The sequence below is a fragment of the Cavia porcellus genome, unplaced genomic scaffold, assembly GCF_034190915.1.
Source record: "Cavia porcellus strain 051 isolate PalLab524CR breed Dunkin Hartley unplaced genomic scaffold, mCavPor4.1 scaffold_10, whole genome shotgun sequence".
In the NCBI taxonomy this organism is placed as follows: Eukaryota; Metazoa; Chordata; class Mammalia; order Rodentia; family Caviidae; genus Cavia; species Cavia porcellus.
Window position 1 is genome coordinate 24,197,733 of NW_026947493.1, and position 21,067 is coordinate 24,218,799.

Genomic DNA, 21,067 nt, shown 5'->3' on the forward strand with positions numbered 1-21,067 from the left:
CCACCTTCCCTTCCTTAATTGCCAAGGTGGAGAAGCCTGATCCCTCTGGATAGTGAGTTAATTTGTCTGTCCCCATTTGCAAGGGATGGCCTTTTATGATTCCAGCTTGACATGAGGGATCGTTCAGTTTTTCACCTTGGTGGATCCTTTCACCATCCAGCATCCAGATGGAGGTTTGGCAAAGGATTTGAATAGCTAGATTCCCAAAAAAAGAAATATAAGTAGCCAGTAAATTCATGAAAAGATGCTTCGTGTCATTAACCTTTAAGAAAATGCAAATGAAAACCACATTGAAATACCAGTTTTTACTCACTAGGGTGGCTATAATTAAACAACAGATGATGAATTCTGGCAAGTAGTAGAAAAATTGGAGCTCTCATATATTGTTGTTGGAGTCATAAAATGGTACAGATGCTGGAAAACAACTTTATGGTTCTTCAAAAGGCAAAACAGAGCTACTATGTGAGCCAGCAATTCCACTCTGTGTGTATGCTCAAGAGAATTTAACGAAACATATTTGCACACAAAAGCTGTATGCGATGCTTTTAGCATTATCCATAATAACCAAAAGGTTGAAACAACTCAAATATCCATTACCTGATGAATGAATAAACAAAATGTGTTATATCCATGCAATGGAATATTATTTGGCAATAAAAACAAATAGAATACTAATATTGTGTGGCCTTTCCTGCATTCTCACCCATCTGCTCACCCTTTGCTATTGCTCATCTCTGATATCCACAGACAGCCCACTTGCCCTGAGAGATGGGGTCAGGGCCCCTGGATAATACACTCCTACTTCCAACTCTTTCTCCTTTCCCTCTTGTTTCATCTTATCATCCTTCTCTTTTGTCCTACTCCTTCTCCACACCCTCCCTGTACTCTTCAGGGACTCTCTCTCTCCAGCTCCTGACTCCAGACTTAATGTATCTTAACTTGAGGAGTGTGGCACAGAAAGAAGGCTTCTCGCCACACCTGGACCCAGCTTCCTCAAAGGTAGGCGGCTCCTTTACAACGATAGCATGATTGTTGTTCTGTTGATTGTGCTGCTCATACCACAGGAGCGCCGGGGCATCTCTCTCATCTTCCCATTGGCTGGAGAGGAAGGCTTTGAGACGCTGCTCATTGGCAGCTGGAGTATTCACCTGTGGCTGTCCATGAACCTTTGCAGAAGTGCATCACCTGAGGGCTGGGGAAGAAAAATGGGTACAGCTGCAGTTATGTCAGGCAGATCTTTAATTTTAGAGAGGTGCAATATATTGGCCCCTGCAGAGGTCACATAGGTTATTATTTTCTTATAACTCGTCTCATCAGCAGTTCCCACGACACAAGCATTAGACATTGCATCTTCTGTGGCTTCCTTTACACTGCCTCCCACTCCTTCTCCAAGGAGTTGTTTGGCTGGGTGAACTTGTTTGGTGAGGCTCCCAGCACTTCCATATGAAACCCAGGGTTGCCTTTTATACCTGTTGCTTTTTGCACGGATGGGTGACATTTCCATGGTACTATTATCCAGGCCTTTCTCTGGAGAAATTTTTAATCTTTATGAAAGGGAGGGAATGAGAGAAAGAAACAGTGCCCATCCTGGCACAGGCCACTGGTGTGCAGGAGGGCCCTGCACAGGTACGGGGGACCACAGCAGGTCAGCTGCATGGCTGTTGGTGCTGCAGAATTGAGGGTCTTGGTTATTAATACCTTCTCTGGGGAATGGGACTGCCCTGGCAACTATTTTTGAGAGTGACTAGAGCTGACAGGATCGACCTTATTTGCAGAAGTTTACAGGACTCTGTCTTGTTACTATTAACACCCTAAATTATGTTATTTTTCCTAATGAAAAGTCTGTTTCAGAGAAGCCTGTGAAATAGAAGTGATACTGCCCCCCCCCGCCTAATACAGGTCTTTATAGCATTGAAAAATCAGAGTTGCCAATATGTAAAAGTTATTTTAAAAATCTAGATTTCCACATTCTCTTGGAAAATTGGACATATGTACAACTCTGAGCCCCCAATCCTACTCCTCACAGCAATAATTCTTTAGAGCCAGGTAGTGCCCTCAGCGTGGATAAGAGTTGGGTATGATGTATGTTTGAGTGTTGTAACAAAAACCAGATAAGTGGCATAAATGAAAGAATCCTGCTTCTGCCAGTTGACGGTCACAGTGCTTATTGCCCAAGGCAGGGACACAGACTATCTCTGCCTTATTTGTCTCTTGTAAGTCCCTTCCTCTGGTCTCAGACGCTGCCTTTCCACTGCCCTACGTGCCCAGCCCACAGTAGGGAGAGGAAGGAGCCGGCACATCGTTTTAAGACCGAGGCTGGAAGTTGCATGCGTCATTTCTTATCACACCCTGTTGCTCACCACATGGCCACATTCGACTGCAAAGGAAGCCGAGGAATTGTGATCTTCATCTACGAGGCCCTGAGAATTGCTAAATCCCACATCTCTAAAGCGAGAAGATGAGCATGGATAGTACAGACAATGAGTGGTATCTCAGTTCACGAACTTGATTCTTTCCATGATTCTGGCTACAAACCAAGTTGGATGAGAACTGAATCAACTTCAGTGGTTAGGTTCAATGTTAATTTTATGGGGCAATTTGACTGGATTCTCATCTAGTTTGGTGTGCAACCAGAATTGTGGAGAGAATTGAGTTTGCGAACTGTGGCACCACTGTATTTTCTTCCCATGTCGGAGGCCAAAAGTCATTGCCTTTCACTGCCTCATTCCTCATGAGTTTCACTTATTTCTGTTACCTCCTCGGTCCCTAGTCACTTAAAGTTCCATTTTTACCTCTGCCCTTATAATCTCTTTTGGTGATTTTATAATCACGTTTGCTTCTGTTTAAAATTCCCTTCCTTCCCTTGTAGACTCAGCAAACTCTTTCTCAGGATAATAGCCTCCTGCTTTGCCTCCTGAACTAAGCACTCTCTCTTTTTTAGTTTACTTCTGTTTCTATATTGACATAGTACTTGGTACATAAACTAGTGACCAGTCCCATTTACTAAGTGCTTGTTCAGAGAAAGACACTTGCTAGAAGTTTTATGAACATTATTTTTAATATGCCATTGTGAAATAGTGTACCGATGATAGCCTTTTCAATGGTAGATGATAGAAATTTGGCCAAACTAGCTTAAACAACACTAAAAAGGGTGATAATGTATCCAGAAGTTGGGGGATCCAGTGGCAGCAGGACCACCTTTTTGCATTTCTGGGCTGAGCTCTCATCCATGTAGACTGTGTTCTCACAGTCTCATGATGACAAAAGTGCCACCCACAATCTGTATTATCCTTTCAGTGACAATTTTGAGATGAAAAGCATGAGTTTATTTCTTGATAGTGTTGACTAAGCACTTGAGGAGGCTCCTAATTGACTTGGCCTGGGTCACATGGCCATTCCTGGTCCAGGACAAAGTACTTTGGTCACACTTGGGACATCTCGTAAACCCTACTTATGTTACAGTGAGGGGGAGGAACATCTCCATGGAGGGATCAAACAGGCAAAACCATGTGCTTACTGACTGCCTTTGGAGACACCCTTGTCCCATTTTAAAGACAGGCCACCTGGAACAGAAAGGGAATTGTGATAAAATTAGGTTATAATCAGGAAGTAGCAGAATTGGAAGCCAAGCAAGGGTTTTCTGGCTCCAAATGGCTCTGAATTCAGTACTCTTGATTTTCTGGAGAGTGTTTTCCTGGAATCTCTGCAAGGGGAAAACTGAGGTTTGGTGTTGTTCTGTGTCACAGTCAAGGTGGAGACTTCCCATAACTTCGTCACAGCAGGATGTTGTGTGCAGGTTTGGCCATAAGCTCTGTTTTCCCTGGAACACCTCCAGCGATTTTACCTGAGTGTGTTTCACCACAATGAAAGTGGGTCAAGTCGAGCCACTGGATTCTTTACTTCTCTTGGAACATTTTAGTTAACTCAGCACCTGCATTCTCATTTTGCCAATAAGGGGGTAAAAACTGGTTTTGGGGCAGGAAGACAATGAAAACACTTACCCTTTTTGTAGACATAAAGTGCACGTGTGCATAAGTAGGTGTACAGTGTATCTGTGATAGTAACATTTATTTGGGAGACTATGATGTGATGGATGCCATTTGAAAATAATGACAGATGTCCACTCCCAGTCTTACTGCCTCTAGTTGCCACCTTCATTTTGCTACTCTCCTTTACAGCAAAACTTGTTGAATGGCAGGAGATGTAGCTTGGTGACACATCCCTTGACTGGCGAGTGCGAGGTCCTGAGTTAAATTCCATGGAGGAGTCGCCTTTACCTCCTGCTTCCTCTCACCTCATTCCTCTTGAACTCTCTCCAGCCAGTCTCACCACTTCTCCACCCAGAAGCTCTCACTGAGGTCACCAGTGGAATCTGCTTTGTCAAACTCAGTTGTAAACTTGTAGTCCTCATCTTCGCAAGCCTCTGGACCACCCTGACGCAGTGGACCACCCCCTCTTTCTTGAAATATTTTTTCTTGGCTCCAGGGTCACTCTCCTAAGTTTGTTATCTTTTCTCTGTGTGTGCAGCTCCTTTACTTTCCTGGGGGACCTTCTCATCTCTCCAGCTCTAAACACAGTGGTGCCAATGCTCAGACTTGCTCTCTTTCCTGCAGTGATCCAGAATCACTGTGGAATCACTGTTCATTCATAAAATTCGGGTTATGTATTAAACTTTTATATCTGTGATTCCCAAGTCTTGTCTTCAGCTCACACCTGTCCTTCGAATCCCAGCCTTGCTGTCTCTTCTGCTTTGTCTCATGGCCAGTTCACTAAGTATCAGTTTTGGAGAACTATTGATGATACCGTCAACAAAATCCAGACTGTCTATAGGAAAAATGATCCATTTTTTCCCAAAACAATTCTAAGTGGAAGAAAGGGAAAGAATTATAGAGGAGGGTCTGTTGATCAGGCCTGGGAGGAAGAAGAATGCACAGCAGGTGCCTGCTGTCTTCAGTCATGGGGAGAGACGCAAGTGGCAGGTAATGGCACAGGTGGCATGCTTGTCCTCCCCCTGGCCTCATGTCTTACCAGCTTTTGCCTTGTCATTCCTGATTTTTTTTCCCCCCTTTGGTTGTCATATTGTGTCTTTTATTGAAAAATTCAAGCAACTGGTTACCTAACATCATTTTAAAAGTGGACATTTGGCTTACAATAGATACTCAAGATGACTCTTGTCTTTCTCCACCACTGCCTGTGATCATAGCTCACGGAGGGCACGAACTATGTTTGTCTTCACACTCTAGTACCTGGAAGCAAAAATACCCCACTGAATAAATTAATGGTGACAAGATCTCCTTACTAGAAAGGAAGTGTCAGTTATTTGAAGGAAACGGGTTTTTATTGTTTTTGTTTTTTCCTGGCTCTATTTTGGGAGTTCTTTTGTGTATACAGTTAGATCAGGAAAGTCTAGAGAGGTCCTATGCTTTGTTTTTTAAGAAAACTTAGGAGAAATGCAAGCACAGGATTGATGTCGGCCTATTTTTGTAAGGAGGAAAGTGGACTCTGACACCGGAGGCCAGTGATGGAGCTCCAGCTGCTGCCAGCTGTGTGCCCTCCTGCCCATCATCTGGCAGGTCCTGGAGCAAGGGCAGGGAGCATACCCTAATGTTATTGCTTTGAAGGCCTCTGGTTTGAGGTTATATAACAACATGGTAAAATGCAAGCCGCTTGCATAGAATTATACATAAAGATATACCACACCACAAATAATAAGTATATGCAAGACTGAGCAAAATTCTTATAAACTCCTTAGACTAGTTAAATATATGATATGCATATCAATTTCCTGGATTTAATAAAGTACTACAGTTATGTAAGATTAGTTTCTATTGGGAGGAGCTGGGTATATAAGATCTCTCTGCACTGTTTTTGCAACTTCTTATGAGTCTATAATTAATTCAAAATGAGAATTTTTGTTCTGTTTTTGTTCTAAAGCAGAACTTTGGCAACAGAGCTGGATTCAGTTCCATGCTTCCCATGCTGAGTGGTGACTTTGTTCTCTTAACACTTCTGATTAACTACGTACAGTCATGTGTTGCTTAATGACAGGGCAACCTTCTGAGAAATGCATTGTTGGGTAATTTCATTGTGTGTGAACATTGTAGAGTGTACTTACACAAGCTCAGATTGTGCAGCTGACACACCTAGGCGATGTGGTATTTATGATCTACCCTATGCTGCTAGCACCATCATGGAAAAAACTATGAGATTAAGTTAAGCACAAGACGAGATGAGGCAATCAAGAGATGGGGTAAACACAAGATGTTTGAATCAGCTGCCAGCAGAATGCAGCATACTGTTTTATAGTGGATTTTTCTCTTTTTTTTTTTTTTTTTTTCTTCTTGGATACCAGGTGTCAAACTCAAGGCCTCGTGCTTGCCAGGCAGGCACTGTGCCACTGAGCTATATCCTCAAACCTACAGAAGATTTTTTGTAACAGAAGGAATATGCTATAAAATAATGATGAAAAGCATAGTACATATCGAAACCCAGTAATTTATTATCATTATCAAATATTATGTGTGGTACAAAACTATTGATATTCTACTTTGATGTAGCTGGCAGTGCAGGAAGTTTGTTTACACCAGCATCACCCAGAATCATGAATAAAGGCATTGCACTTGGGCATCATGGCAACCATGATGTCACCTCTCAGCTGCGGTGTAATCTTAGGGGCCACCATCACATTTGTGATTCTTCATTAACCGAAATACCATTAAGCCCCATGTGCCTGTGTTTGAACTTTGCTTCATTCCACAAGGAAAATATAGACTCGTGGAAAGCTGAAGTTATGTCTGCTTTATTCATTGCTAATTTTCAGTTTCTAGCATAGCACCTGGCACCCACTTTTTGTCCTTGGATGTATGAAAGGAAGAATAATGGTGGGCACAGGGGACTTACTCCTACTATTGTTGCAGGATGATAATATTATCTTCTCGAGGCATAGGAGCAGTAATATGCAAGGCAGGCAGTGCTCAGTGCTGCTAGAGAAGAGATGCTCAACCATAGGAGTAGGCAGGTTTTGCCTGCTGAGGGCCGGATGGTGAATCCTCAGGCTCTGCCTGCCACTTAGTCTCTGTGGCAACTGTTCACCTCTGCCACGGGAGCAGGAGGACAACTACATGTAATGAATAAATGAATGTAGCTTGTTTAACTATGCAACTGAAGCTTACAAGTTTCAGATCTTTAAAATTAAAAATGAAACTTTACTTATAAATACCAAGATTCAAATTTCATATCATTTTCACATTGCAATGTATTCTTCTGTCTGTCTACCACTTACGTGTAAAGACCATTCTTAGCTTGTGAACTGTACAAAAAACAGGCAGTGGACTCAGTGTAATCCTTGGGCCACTGTTGGCCTAATGTGATAGGCAGTGCCATCCTCTTGGCCCAGGCACTTAGCAGCTAGGGAAAGCGGGTACAGTGCAGCAACCCCCTTCTCCACAGCTTCCCCATCTGTAGTTACAGTGGCCAAGGTCAGCTGTGGTCAGTGCACTACAATAAGATGTTTTGAGAGGACAGACCAGAGGCCCTTATGACACATTGCTATAGTTGTTTGATTATTATTAGTTTTGCTAATCTCCTGTTATTCCTAACTTGTAAATTAAGTTTTACCATAGGTATGTATAACCAAAAGCCATAATAGATAGGTGGGTTGGATACTAGCCATGCTTCCAAGTGTCCATTGGGAGTCCTGGAACAGATCCATTGTGAATAGAGTTACACTGGAGTTTGGCAGCAGTTCCAGTGACTCCGCTACAAGTGCCTCTGCACACTGCATTTCTCTTTGAACTGGGAGGAAGCTGCCCATGAGGCTTAAGGAAACCCAGCCTGGATTTTTCTCAGGAGCTTTGTAGGGTGAGCATCTTTCCCATATATAGCTGTGACAAAAATGCTCTCAGGTCTGGGCACTTTGTTCTCCAGGTGAATTTGGGAGAGAGGCCAGGTAGATTTGGCTCAAATCCTGTCTGGTCAGCCTCTCTAGCTCTGAGCTTGGGGAGGACTCTCGGTCCTTAGAAACTTGGTTTCCTCCTTCTGATTAAAACTGAAATGAGAATACACACTTCAGTTTTGTTTGTGGCTGCCTCACCGCTCCTGTTCAGAGATAGCTAGTATCTGTTACATTGCTTTTTCTGCCTCAAGTCATCGCATGGACATAGTGCATTGGGAGATCACCATGAGGGCTAAAAGACAAACTTTCATTATTCATAGTCAATACTGTTTACAAAGAAAATGCGAGGAAATTACAAATGATTAGAATTAACGTTCAGCAAGATTGTCCAATATAAGATCACAATGCATACGTCAGTTTTATTTCTGTATACAAGCAATAAACAATTTGAAAATATAAGGTAAAGAATGTACATACAACCTTTCTAGAGCAAAATTATAAAACATCAATAGCAGATAAAAATCTAAATAAAGGAAAAGCTATATTATGTTCATGAATGGGAAACATCAGTTTTATAAAGCTATCAATTCTCTCTCTAATAGATTCAATGTAATTACAGTCTAAATCACATTACTAGGGAAATGTATGTTGTATGTATATGTTTGGTTGTGTTGTTGTGGGTAGTGGTGGTACTGTTGTGTGTGTGTGTGTGTGTGTGTGTGTGACCGTAAGCACCCTTTTAAAATTTTTTTTTGAGGCAAGATCTCACTAAATTGCCCAGGCTGGCCTCAAACTTGTTTTCCTTCTGGTTAGGCAGCTTTAAAAAGGTGTATAAGGGGTGGGGATTTAGCTTAGTGATATAAGCGCCTTCCTGGCATGTGTGATGTCATGAGTTCAATCCCCAGTACCTCACAAATAAATAAGTAAAAATAAAATAAAATAATAAAGTAAAATAAAATAAAAAAATAAAATGTGCTTTATGTGAAGTGGATAATCCAAGGTCAAATTTGGAGCACTTTCGTGACAAAATAATGGCATTTAGATCTGACCCAACATGCAGTGCTTTTCAGGCTGTGGTCAGTGTTTGTATTTTGAGGGATTTAAAAAATTGCACCATTTTAATGATATAAGCAAATTCTGGAATTCTGAATTTTCCTAAATCCTGTAAGGTTATTTCAGTACAGACACCTGTGTTTGTGTTTACAGTCACCTTGGTGCTGAATTGGAGTAGTTCGTCATGGGCTAATGACAAAAAACAATGAAGACTGGTTATATATAAGTCCCTAGTTAGATCAAGTATAAACCAAGTAAGGTCACAGCCCAGAAAGAGCTTTTGTCAGCTGGAGTAGAATGGTCGGAAAATTACATAGAATATTTTACTGTCACATAAGATACGTTAGATCACATGGGCATGGTAAACCCAAAAAAACCTGCCTGGTGATTGTCAGTACTATATTTGAGTTGTAAATAGTGGTCAAATCTCATAAAAATAAATATGATTATTAATTTGAATTTCATGAGGTTTGATGTTTTGTATTCTATTAAACTGCATGTTTCATTTACAAATTGTACTTTGGTTTTCTCATGGTAGAAGATTGAGTAAAGAACATCCTTTAATTTTTGTTCATACTGACATTACGTGATTTGGCCATCACTGGAGGTTGCATTAAAAATTACTTTCACTTTTAAAAGGCCCATATACTATTGGTAATTGAGAATACTGATACTGAACATCAGAAGTTTGCATAGAGTTGAAATATGATGTAGACTTTATTTTTAAGGTTTTTCCGATGACAATTCACAGAATAGGTGAGAGGTAGGGGGCAGAAAGAAGTTTATATGTAAAAGAATAATTATTTATTTTTATTTTAAAGAGAAGAAAAAATAAAAATAAGTAAAACAGTCTCAAAGCAAGAGAGTTACAGTAATTAGTACATTATATATTGTCTTTATAGTAGTTATTCAGAGTACAAGATATAGGAATGATATTTTGTCCAAACAATATTACCACAAACCTATCTTTTCAATGAACTAAGGGAAACTAGCTGTATAACCATCTTTACTATCTTGAGGTATCTTGTGGTATGATGTTTTTAATTTTTCTGGGAAGATAGCCAGAAGGGGAAGAGCTGGGTCAAATGAAACTAATCCTCAGTTTTTAAGGGATGTCTACCCTGATTTCCACAATGGTTGTACCAGTCTACACTCCCACCAACAATGGGGAAGGGTTCGTTTTTCCCCACAGCCCCTCTAGCATTTGTTATTGGTTGATCTCTTGATGATAGCCATTCTCTCTGGGGTGAGGTGGAATTTCAGTGTTGTTGTAATTTTCATCTCTCAAATGACCAATGATGTTGAACATTTTCTCATGTATTTATTTGCCATTTGTATTTTTTCATTAGAAAAGTGTATATTCATCTTTGGTGCCCACTTTTGGTTTGGATCGTTGATTTTGGGAGGTCTGATTTTTTTCAATTCTTTATATGTTCTAGATATAAGTCCTTTATCTAGGGAATATCTAGCTATAACTTTTGTCTTTTCACTTAGTTGGTGATTTCTTTTGTTGTGCAAAAGCTTTTTAATAAGATGAAATCCCATTTGTTGATTCTTTGTAATATTTTTCTTACGATCTGGGTTTTGTTCAGGAAGTTTCTGCCTATACCAATATCTTCATGATTTCTACCTATTTTCTCTTCTAGTTAACTTAATGTTTCTATGTTAATATTTAGATCTTTGATTCATTTTGGCTTTAGTCTTTGGAATGTGGAAAGACTTTTTCTAACACCATTTATTAAAGAGACTATCTTTCTTCCAATGAACAACTTTGTATCCTTTGTCAAAGATAAGATGCCTGAGTGTTTGGGGTTGTGTCTGTTCCACTGATCCCCAGGCTTGGTTTATTTTTTTCCCCCATACGATGCTGATTATACAGTAGCTTTGTAGTATAATTTTAGGTCTGAAATTGTGATGTTGCCTTTGTTGCACAGAATTGTTTTTTCTCTTGTAGGTCTCTTCTGGTTCCCAGTGAGTTTTAGACGTGTTTTCTCTGGGGCTGGGGATTTTAGCTCAGTGGCTTAAGTGCCTACCTGGCAAGTGTGAGGTCATGAGTTCAGTCCCCAAAAGAAGTGTTTTCTCTAGATCTGTTCAAGTATGCAAATAGTATTTTGATTGGGATTGCATTAAATCTGTATAGCAATTTTGGAAGTATGGCCATTTTCACTGTGTCAGTTCTTCCTATCCAAGAGCAAGAGATGTCTTTCCATTTTCTGGTATCCTCTTCGATCTCCTTTTCTAAGTACTGTAACTTTTACTGTATAGATCTTTTACCTCCTTTGTTAGACTGATTCCTAGGTATTTCATTTTTTTAGATGCTATTGTGAAGGATATACTTTCCCTAATTTCTCTGTCTGTGATTTTGTTGCTTTTGTACAGGAATGCTATTGCTTTTTGAGTGTTGATTTTGTATCTCACTATACTATTGAATTTGAATATTAAATTTACAAAATTTTTGGTGGAGTTTTTGAGGTCTTCTATGTAGAGTATCATGTCATTGTCAAATAATGATAATTTAACTTCTTCCTTTCCTATCTTTATTTTAATTTTTTCTCTTGTCTAACTGCTCTGGCTAATGTTTCCAGAACTGTATTGAATAGGGATGGTAATAATGGGCATCCTTGTCTTATTCCTGATTTTAGATGGCAAGCTTTCAGTTTTTGACAATGTAATATAATGTTGGCTTTGGTTTGTCACAGATGACTTTTATAAGATTGAAGTAAAGACCATCTATTCCAATTTTCTGTAGAGTTTTTATCATGAATGGGTGTTGCACTTTGTCAAATGCTTTTTCTGTGTCTATTGAGATGATCGTGTGATTTTTGTCTTTGGTTCTATTGATATGGTGTATTACATTTATTGATTTGTGTGCTGAACCATCCCTGCATCCCTGGGATCAATCCACTTTGGCCATGTTGTAATCTTCTTGGTAATTTGCTGCATGTTGTATAATCTTCTTGGTGATTTGCCAGTATTTTATTAAGGATTTTTGCATCTATGTTCTTTAGGGATATTGGCCTATGGTTTTCTTTGTTGGCTGTATTCTTCTCTGGCTAGGAATTAGGACAATACTTGCTTCCAGGAATGATTTTGGAAGTACTGCTTCCCTTTCAACTTCTTTAAAGAGTTTCAACATTAGTTCTCTAAATTCAGGGCCTGGGCTTTTCTTTGTTGGTAAATTTTTAATTATGTTGCAATTTCATTGGCTGATATCAGGTTATTTATGATTTTTGTATCCTAATTTAGTTTTGACAATTTTATTGTGTCTAGGAATCCATCCACTTCTTCTGTTTTCTATCTTATTAGAATATAGGTTCTCATAGTAGGAATTGATTTTTGAGGTCTGGATTTCTGTGAGTTCCATTGTGATTTTTCCCCTTTTCATTTCTTATTGCTTCAATTTGCGTTTTTACTTTTCTCTTTTTGATGAGGTTGGCTAATGGTGTATCAGTTTTATTTAGTTATTCAAAGAACCAGCTTTTCAATTCATTGATTCTATATATTGTTTTCTTAGTTTCTATTGTATTAGTTTCTGTTTCTATCTTTATGATTTGCTCCCTTGTATGAGTTTTGGGCTTGATTTTGTTCTTTTTATAGAAGAGTGATGTTCAACATTAGATTATTTGAGCTTGTTCTGTTTTCCTGATGTGTGAGTTTTTCACTATAAATTTCCCTTGTAGGATTGCTTTCATTGTGTCCCATAAGTTTTGGTATGCACATCAGCATTATTGTTTAATTATATGTACTGTTTAATTTTGTCTTTAATTTCCTCTATGACTCATTGGTAGTTTAAGAATGGTGTTTAATTTCCATGTGTTAATGTAGATTTGTTATTTCCTTTGTTATTGATTTCTAGTTTCATTGTGCTATGGTCAGATAGTTTGTATAGGACAATTTCAATTCCTCTACATTCACTGAACCATGTTTTATGGGCTAATATATGGTCTATTTTGGAGAACACCCCATGTATAGCTAAGAAGAATATGTATTCTGATGTTTTGGGGTAGAACTCTCTGTAGCTATCTACCAAGTCTATTTGTCCATAGGCTTGGTTTAATTCTAATATTTCTTTGTTGGTTTTTTGGCTTGTTGCTCTATCTATTTGTGAGAATATGAAGGTTCCCCAGTACAGTTGTGTTAGTGCTTATTTGGTTTTTCATGTCTTTTTTTATTATTATTTAAAGAAAGACAAAACAAAATAGAAAACAGGCAGAAATAGTACATAATTTCAAAGAAAAGAAATAAACAGTAATAAATCACTACTTGATGTATACATATTGTCCCCCCTCAAATAGTTCTTCAAGATACAAAAGTGAAACATATAAATGGGAATTCAACCAGGGAGACTGCAAACAGTTCTGTTCAACTATCCAACAAAACTAAGTAATATGGCTATCAATCCTATTCACTTAGACATGTATGCATTTATCTATATCTTCATTTATGTTGAGACCTAACAAAACTTATTAGATTAAAACCCTTCTGAACTAAGATTAATAAGATTGCTGGATTTCACATCATAACACTCTGGAATCAGCACTGGGTACTGCAGTGCCCCTTTCTTTCCTTCAAAGTATTTGTTCATTTCATCGTGTATCATAAGATCAGTTCTCATAAACTGTTTATAGGTTTTACGCAAGCATAAGTCTTAACATGTATTTCTATCCTTTCTATATTAGAGGGAGAAACATAACAAAGAGGACAGAACTAAACATTTTCCTATAGACATATAAAATTAAAAAGACATATAAAACTGCTGTACAAGGAGTTCTATCATAGTCACTGTGCTGTTTCTTGTTATCATCATCAGAATTGGTTATATCATCAGATAAAGTATAATTGAACATATAAGTACATAACAGAATTAACAGAAATATAACTTTGTAGATAGTGTAGAGCTACAAAAACAGGTAGTAATCAAATCAGAATGGTGAATCATTGTCATTTTCAGTATAGTTGTCTATACTCCTCAACTTGATACCAGCAACCTAACAGTTTTGAATAAAATCTGTCAATAATAAGCAGCAATCAAAAAATTCAGATTTAACTAAGATCAGTCATGATACAACAATATAAGTCATACAGGGATCCTGGTTGAGTTAATAGGAAATTAAAGATGACCACTGTGCTATGTCCTGATACCTTTGGGACAGCTGTCTGTGCCCTCAAATCCAGTGCTTGTATACAAACTAGGACAGAACAAAGTGGTGCAAGTAATAGGGGTTTTAATTCCTGATACACTATTAGCTATATCTTCTGCTGTTTTTTTTTTTTTGAAGACTATTCCTCCCCTTTACTCCCCCAGAATGAACTGTGTATTTTTGGGTCTCCCCACTACTCATGGTTTGTTTTTTTTGTTTTTGTCTTTTTCGTTTTTATCGGTACCGGGGATCGAACTCATGACCGCCTGCTTGCAAGGCAGGCGCTTATGCCGCTGAGCTAAATCCCCAGCCCCTAACTCATGGTTTTGTATTGGGGGGCAACCTGCTATTTACCTAAGTGTTTCCAAGCTTTCTCACTTCTGTACTGGATTTCTAGTTATATTTCTTCATTTATTAAAGTCTGTCTATTCAACCTATCCATAAATACTGGACTAGTTACCACTATTACTCTCTTGTTGTCTATCACATCAAGTTCCGTTTTCTCATATTTGATTTTGGTCCATACAACCTTCTTGGACCCTACATCTTGATCCACTCTGCCTGCGATTCTCTCTTTTTTCCCTTAAGTTAGTGTATCTAGGCCATCTCTATTAGAAATTATATCCAACCTTCTTTGCCTCATTTATGTTGTGTTCTTTTTCTGTCATTAGTTGTCTGTTTCTCTTCTTCATTTTGCTTTCTGCTCCATTCATTGTGGCCTCTCTGCCACTGTTTCTAGAATCCTGGTACTTTTCTCTCTCTTTAGAATGTCCTGCAGTATTCTCTGTAGAGTTGATTGGTGGTTGTGAATTCTCCCAGTTCCTCTTTATCTTGTAAGCATCTTGTTTCTCCATTAATTTCTTTTTTTTTTTTTTGGAATTTTTTTTTTTTATTTAAAGGAGAAAAAAAACAGTATAAGGGTACAAGTAATACAGAATTTCAAAAAAAAAAACAGTAAGAAATCACTAGTTAATAGATTACATATTGTCATCCTAGAAACAGTTGTTCAGTTTCTAGGGACAGTTGTGTAGGATATATCAATCTTGGCTGGAAGTTGTTTTTTAAGGCTTGGATTATTTCGCCCCATGCTCTTTGAGATTTGATGGTTTGGGCCAAGAAGTCTGCTGTAGTTCTGATGAGTGTTCCCTTGTAAGTGATCTGTTTCTTGTCTTTGATAGCTTTTAATATTCTGTTCTTATATTGGATTTCTGGAATCTTGATGATTCCAGAAAATCATCAAGATGATTGATGCCTGGGTGTAGTTCTGTTTTGATTGTAGGTGGCTCAAGTTCTGTATGCCTCATACATCTGAGCATCTTTTCCTTTTTCTGTGTTTGGGAAGTTTTGCTTGATTATTTCTGTGAATAGCCTTTGCAGTTCCTTTGTTTATACCCCTGCTTCTTCATTCATATTCTTTATTCTTAAGTTATAGATCCTTTTGTCATCTTCTAGCCTTTGTATTGTTACTGCTTGTTTCCTTGTTATTTTTAAGAAGTTTTTCCTTTCATGTTCCCACATTACAAACCTGTCCTCCAGTTCAGATAACCTATCCTTAGTTTCTTTCAAGCTGTTATGCCAGCTTTCAATAGAGTTTTTTAGTTTCCTGGTAATCTCTTTGAACCTGCTTCATGTATTCTATGTTTTCTCTATTTTCTCCATCAAACAATTCTCTCCTTTTTTTTGTTCTTCCATTCTACCATCTGTTTTTTCTTGGGAGGTGTTTAGCATTTCTTTAATTATTCTATTTATATCTTGCTTTATTTGATTAAATATTTCACTTTTGAACTCGTCTATGAGGTCCCAAAGATATCGCTTTATGTCTATTGTTGCCATGCCTGATATTGCTTGTTTTCTGTCCTCATTCTCCTTTGCATTTACCTTTCCTGGATCAGTGTTCTCAGGATTGGGGACTGAGGACCCTTTCTTGTTACCTCCTCTTCTCATATTTTTTGTTCTTTCCATACAGGTGTATGTAGGAGGCCCGGTTTCTTTCTTTGTCAGTTTCAGTTTGTCTGAAGCACGCTGACTAGGTGGTCCCGCCCACTGCAGTGTACTAGGAGGTACAGACCCAGGCAGCCTATGTTGGGCCTGCCCCTCCAGGTCAACCTACTGAAGGCTTCACTGCGTTAGGGTGCACTGCCAGTCACAGGGACTTGATTTGGGATAGCCTATTGGGCCTCAGTCCATGGTGTCACCCAGGTCAAGTGCTCCCCAACAATCTTGCTTGAGAAGGGAATATGTGACTGAAGTCCCTGCAGCACCCTGTTCCAGTCAGTCTGCCTGGTCCCAGAATGTCCTCTGTTGGATTCCTCTTTGTCTATGGAAAAGTCTTTATTCCTCTCACTCACCGCAGGTCGATGCAGGGTTCCCTGCAGCCTCTGCTCTCAATTCTGTTCACTGATTCCCATTTTCAGAGCGTTCACATCTCCAGTGAGTTGAAACTAGCGGGCTAACCCAGCTGCGCCAATTCAGACATGGCAGTGGCAGCAAGTTCAATCCCTGAGTTCCAGCAGCAGCACTGAGCCTTTAGCTGTTCCAATCGTAGCACCTGAACTGCATTTCCAATTGGTTTCTCTCAGCTTAGTTCATTCCTGTGTCGGCAGGGTATATCTCCCTCTGCTTAGGACTCCCCATGCCGCACCATTCCTGGAATCTAAGCTGGCTATCTCAGAGAGCCTCTGTAGCTGCTGTTATTTATCTGCCATCTTTTCTCGATCCCCCCGGTTTTTCATGTCTGTTAATATTTGCTTTGTGGAGGCTAGGGATTTAGCTCAGCAGCATAAGTGCATGCCTTGCAAGCGCGTGATCATGAATTTAATCCCTGGTACAGGTAAAAAAAATACTTGCTTTGTGTTAGTTGGGTATTATGGATTAAAAACTGATGGCCAACTTAATGACTACTGAATTAAATCAGCATGGTGCTGAGCATAGATGGCCCACCTGAGGAAAGTTGCCAGCATAAATAGAGACATGGAGAAGATGAGTGAGTGGGTTTCTGTAAGTGTTGCTGTTTGAGCTGTTGGTTTTCCTGGAGAAGCTTGTCATGACTAGCTTCCCCAGTACGAGTTCAGCCATTGTCATTGGAGGAGCTTGGGTGAGAGTGGCTGTGGTCTACTTTGGGGGAGCTCTGGTCCTTGCATGGAGCATTGCTTCCTGGTTCCAGAGGGGAAGATGTATGCTATTTAATCTCCAGGACAAACTCGTCCTGCTGGCTTCCTGGTATATACTCTACTGTTCTTACTGTCAGAGGAGCTAGGGACCTCTGTGTTGCTGAGGATGGCTGTGGTGCTTTTCAGGACAGCCCGGGTCTTTACTATGAGCATGACTTCTCAGCTCCAGTGTAGAACCCTCAGCCTACCAGCACAGCTCCTTCACCGAGCTCCTTCACTTTCTAGCTTCCACCGCTGACCTTTGGGCCTTCCCAGCATGGCATGGATCCATAAAACAGACTGGTGTGAGTCCTTCTTGTGGGGTGTAGACCTCCAGTTAGACTTGTGGGAGGTATTGTCATAGGCTCTAGGTTTCATCTGGACTCATGCAGGACATTGCTATGAGATCCAGGCTCTTGGCTGAATATTTCAGGTTAGTGTCGTGGATAGATTTCCTGTACTTTCTTGTGTTAAACTCTGGGTGACCATTATGAAACAATATTATAAATTCTGTGTCCTGATTCTAATTGTTCTCTGCACAATCCCTGACTACAACATTGGGTGAACCTGTATTTGGTGCATAAATCATAGGTGATATGTTTCTTTTCTCCAGCTGCTTTTAATATTTTGTTCTTGTACTGAATTTCTGGAACCTTGATTATTATACCTTGGTTTAGATTTATTTTGGTTATGGCTATTTGGAGTTCGGTATGCTTCATTTATTTGTGTGTCATATTCTTTATCCATATTTGGGGAGTTTCCTGCCATTATTTCTGTGAAGAGGTTTTTAATGGCTTTTGTGTTGCCTTCAGAATTTTCAATGATTCCAGTCAATCTTATGTTATGCTACTTTGCTTCATCTTGTATGTGTTAGATTGATTTTTTTCTTTCTTTCTTTTTTTTTTTTTTTGGTGTGGTCTCTTGTACTGTTTAAGATATCGGTCTTTTCCTGGTTGCTAGTCATGTTCCTGACTTCTAGATCTGACATTTTAGCCTCACCCTCCTTCAGTCTGCTGCATAAACTTTCAATGGAATTTCTAATGTCCTGCATTTCTGCTTGGATCTGTTTCACTGATTCCATTTCTTGTCTATGTTTAGCATTCATGGTTTCCATTGTTTTCCTGAGTTCCTCTATTTGCTTATCTGCATCTACCTTAATGTCTTTTATTTTGATAGTCATTTCTTTTTATACCTTAGAAATTATTTTTTCTGTGGCCTATTCCATTCTTTTTTTCACTTCTGCTGCTATCATTTCAAAGAGCTCCATTTGTTGGCTTTCAATTTCCTCTATCTCTTTGTGTTCTGGACTTTTCTTGGGTGGGCTAGGCATTTGGGATTACATTTTAATTCTTCATCTTGTCATTTCCTATTTTCTGTTTTACTTTGTTTTCTGTGTTGATGCTTTTAGACTTTTTTGATAGCCTTATTACTAGTGTTGATGTTTTAGGAGGTGTGTATTCCTCCAGATATTTTCTAGATGTAGGTGGTTCTTGGTCTTCTTGTCTATCCCAACAACCTGCCTTGCCAATATATTAAGACTGAGCAATTGCTTTCATCTTGACTTAGGGCCTATTTCTTTGGTACTGGTTGTGGTTATGACCCCTTACAATCACAGTGTTGTCATACAGGGGGAAAAACTGGTTATAGCATGTATAACAACCTGGTTAAAGTAGTATAGTTGACAATAACAATAGACTCAAGTACAGCCTAGCTACTGACAAACGTGGTGTCTTAGTCACTTTTTACTCGTTGCTGAGACAAAATACCTGAAGCCCAAAGTTGGGAAAGGAAAGGTTTATTTCTTACAGTTTTTAGAGGTTTCAGTCCACACTCAGTTGGCTCCAAGACAGGCAGGCATGGCTGGGCTGCAGTTCATGGCGGCCACCAACAGCAAACTCAAACCAGCAAAGAGAAAAACACACCTTCTTCCTGCCATTACATCACATCCTGACTCCACCCCTATGTGGGTGGAGCACTGACACCATCAATCCAAGCACTATACAATGAGCCATCACATATGAACAGTGCAAACTCATGAGGCCTGGGGGACACAAACATAAACCATGACACTTGGTAACTATTAGTGTGATATCTATAACTGTAGAAAAAGGTCTACAGAAATATAATCCAATTTATACCAGGAACTTGTATGCATTGACTTTTTTATTATGATTACTATTTGAAAATGAAACCAAACAAAATAAAACAGAATAAAGTTAAAGCAAAACAGTGAAGTAATATAAGAATTCAAAACAAGATAATAGGAAAATGGATATAATAATATAATGGGTATAATAATGTCTTTTGTCTTCAGATTAGCTGCCCCTACCACTAAACACAACAAAATCAAACAAAGTAGAAGAGAATAAAATCAAACAAAACAAAACAATGAAAGTGATACAGGACTTCAAAACAAGGTATAGTAAATCCAAATAGCTACCATAAAATATCTTGTTATCTGACAAGTTGAGATAACAGGATTACAGCTCAAGCCCTACAAGGGAAATTTAAAATATCTTGTTATCTTTGAAGTAGGTATCCATGCTTTCAGATATAATAAAAATTTTTTTAAAAAGAATAAAACCAAACAAAACAAAACAATGAGAATGATGCAGGACTTTAAAACAAGATAATAGGGAATTAACAATAGCTACCACCTTCTGAAGGAGATCCCCCATAGTTACTACATTGCATATTGTTATCCTTTACCAGCTTTAGGTCTGCAAAGTCAATCAAACAATACAAGGATTCAGTTGTTTTTTTACTTCAGTAGCTATCATCTCAGCTGTGTTTCTCCAAATCTGCTGGTTGCTCACAGGGTGTGGTATGGGACTTGGCTTTCCTTGGCTCCCAGCCTGGTGCCAGCTTGCTCACAGGAAAGAGTTGGCTTCTTGTTTCTCCTCTTGGCCCACCAATGATTTTTCAACTTAGCAGAGTGGTTTTACTGTTGTGTGTGTGTGTGTCGGGGGAGGAGTTCAGGAGGATGGGGAGAAGCTGGAGTGATGAATGAGGTTAAATATAGTAGGAGCAAGGTTGGAGGGCACAAGATAACCATCCAGGTTTTGGGTAATTGTAGGGACACAGAGGGAAGGATTAGAAGAGACAGCCTAGGAGTTTTGAGGTGAACAAGAAAGAGAAGAGACAATCTTTACTCACATGAAAATATAAAGTCAAGGGAAATAATTGACAAAAGAGAGGGAGAGGACAAGTAGAAAAAACAAAAGAAAGGTTAGGGATCACCTATTGGCTCATATTACTAATGTTGCATGGAATATTTCTATGTCTCTAGTTCTGTTTGTCCATTGTGTGCACCTTACCCAGGGTCCTACTGTTTCTTGCTGTGTTCCTGCAGGTCTCCAGGCCCTGAATCCCACCAGTTTAGGGCAGGAGGGGCAGATCTCAGACTTCTCTCACCGGCCATACCGTCTGGGGGCAATGGAGGAAGGGAGGGATGCAAACTCAGACTCCTTTCACGGGTGGTGCCATCCAGGGTGATGAAGAATATTTATTGAAGGTCAGTGTCAGTGAGTCTTTAGGCACTGAATCCCTTCCAAACCACCTTACAACTTAATTTCCTCCTTTTACACATTTTACAGATGAGGAAATTGAGGTTAAAAAAGTCAATTAACTTGAGACATTTCCAGCTAAATGGACACACTTTGAGGCCATGCTCTTAGGTGAAATAAATCAGACACACATGTGTAAATACTGCATGGTTTCTCTGCTATGAGAAAGCAAAAGTGTAAATGAGGTCCAAAGTGTATGATAGATGTCATGAAATAGGAAGAAAATGTTTATATAGAAAGAGGAACTAGGGTATCTAGCCCCTG

General features: G+C 39.2%; 1 protein-coding gene across 2 annotated transcripts in view; it reads left to right on the top strand.

Annotated features, from left to right (window-relative positions):
- Positions 1–21,067, top strand: part of Cmtm8 (CKLF like MARVEL transmembrane domain containing 8) — a 98,122-nt gene that overhangs the window by 17,886 nt on the left and 59,169 nt on the right. The window lies entirely within an intron of this gene.